The sequence below is a fragment of the Pipistrellus hanaki genome (genome assembly GCF_964339955.1).
Source record: "Pipistrellus hanaki genome assembly, chromosome: 12".
NCBI classification, from domain to species: Eukaryota; Metazoa; Chordata; class Mammalia; order Chiroptera; family Vespertilionidae; genus Pipistrellus; species Pipistrellus hanaki.
The window spans coordinates 31781507-31783999 of record NC_140514.1 but is presented as its reverse complement, the minus strand read 5'-3'; positions in this window follow the sequence as shown (position 1 = coordinate 31783999).

Sequence of the window (2493 nt, the reverse complement as noted above, 5' to 3'; positions counted from 1 at the left end):
ATGTTTCTAACTCTCCCTCTTCCTTCCTCTCTGTAAAAAATCAATAAAATATATTTAAAAAACAACCACAACATTTGCTCTAACCAACTAAGCAACTGAGGTACATGCTCTTGATGGGGAATTGAACCCAGGACCCTTTGGTCTGCAGGCTGATGAGCCAAACTGGCTATGGCTTGTATTTTATTTTAAACTAGAGGCCCGGTGCTGAATTCGTGCACTGGTGTGTGTGTGTGTGTGTGTGTGTGTGTGTGTGTGTGTGTCTCCCTCAGCCCAGCTGGCGCCCTCTCGAAATATAGGACCTCTCAAGGGTTGTCTGCCTGCTAGCTTAGGTCAATCCCCTGGACATCCCTCTTGCAATCAGGATCCCTCACTCCTTACTGGCCTCCTGCTCGCTTCCTACTGCTCAGCTTGCTATAGTAGGTGCTGAAGGTACAGTAATGGGCAAAACGGTCACAGATCCTGCCCATGGAGATGCAGTGCCCAAAACACATTAGAAACTACAGACTCATTCCTGAAGCAGTTTCTGAGCAAGGCACGCAGATGGCCAATAGATACATGAAAAGATGTTCAATGTCACTAATCATCAGAGAGATGCAAATTAAAACCGCAATGAGACAGCACCTCTCACCTGTCAGAATGGCTATCATCAAAAAATCAACAAACAACAAGTATTGGCAAGGATATGGAGAGAAGGGAACCCTCGTGCACCGCTAGTGGGGATGCAGATTGGTGCAGCCACTGTGGAAAGCAGGATGGAGTTATCTCAAAAAAATTAAAATGGAACTGCCTTATGACCCAGCAGTTCCTCTTCTGGGAACATATGCAAGGAAACCTGGAACTCTAGTGTTAAGAGTCTGGGATAGGTAGGGGGGCCTGCAGAGGACACTGAGGAGGAGCAGCCAGTGAGATCCTAGAGTGGTGTCCTGAAGGCCAAAGAAAGAACGTTTCCGAGAGCGATAAACAGTGACAGGGAAGAGCATTCCAGATGCACTCTGTGTAAAGTGATTTGGGGTCATTGCTCCACATGTGTCTGAATTTTATACCCATCTTCATATTTTCTCGTTTGCTTACTTGTAAGGATTATAACTCAAAGGCAGAGGTAAGTAAGACATGTACCTTTGGGACAGGTCTGTAAACATGGAGCTGAGAAGGAAGCCACAGAAAGACAACAGCCTGCAGATTCATCACAGTAACAAATTTAACTAACTCTGTAGCCCTGGGAAGCTTTTCACGATTTTAACACAGTTTAGTGCAGGATACAGGAGTTACCATGGGCCTTACAAAAGAACTAGACAATCAAGCTATTTTCAAATTCATATTTCAAAAGAATTCAACATTACATTGCTTGTTTACAATTAGCTCAGGATTAGGTTTTATCTACACCCGTCCCCCCCTCCCCCCCCCCCCCCCAATCTGTTCTGATGTGCTTTGTGCACCTCATTTGAATGGTTTGGTTTCCTTCCTTCCCTACGGAGTAACTATTTACTTTCCTCACTCCAAATTTTCCTGAACTGATGTTTTTTCTCCATATTTCCCCCCAACACCATTTATCCCTTCTATGCCCTATTCTACCTCCGCCCACTCCGCTTCCCCCGGACCTGATTCTTGTCATGCATTCCACATATGTTATAATTTCCACATAGTCTATGTCTAAAAGGAAGAAAAAGAGCCTGTTTTATTTATTTATTTTTAAAGTATATTTCTTTATTGATTTCAGAGAGGAAGGAAGAAGGAGAAAGAGATAGAAGCATCAATGATGAGAGAGAATCATTGATTGGCTGCCTCCTGCACGCCCCCTTTTGGGAATTGAACCTGCAACCCAGGCATGTGCCCTAGGCGGAAATCGAACCTGGGATCCTTCAGTCCTCAGGCTAATTCTCTATCCACTGAGCCAAGCTGGCTAGGGCTAAAAAAAAAAAAAAAAAAAAGAGCCTTTTTTACATCTGGCTTCAGAGCATAATTAGAAAAAATTTTCCGTTGTCTGTAAACAATTACTAAGAAGCTTAAATATGTTTACTGTTAATAACTGAAACCTCAAAATACTTATTTTGAAAAGAAAGCAAAGCCAACCTCTCTCCTTCCTTTTATTGGCTGCCAAATGGCAACAGCCGCATCGCTGCCCCACTTCCTCATTGAGTTCCCTGAAATCCTTCCCAAATAGACATTTGCACCCAAATCTTTGTCTCAGCGCCTGCTTTTGGGAGAGCCTAAACCAACACAGTGTTCCGAATATGTGGAATGCCCTGCACTTCACTTGGCAACAAACAGTGGGACCTTTCATGGCCATGGGACTGGCCGAGTGGCGTCTGAGTTAGCGATCCTGCACATGTAAGCAGCAAGCAAGAGGAATTGTTTCTTTTTCATATTTCTAAGCACCGAGAGAACAGACACAACAAGCACGTTTCACAATTTCAAAACCAGAGTACAAGCTACATAATGCATGTAATTAAAAAAGCTAAATATGTAAACAAAAATACTTTCATAAATACCTCA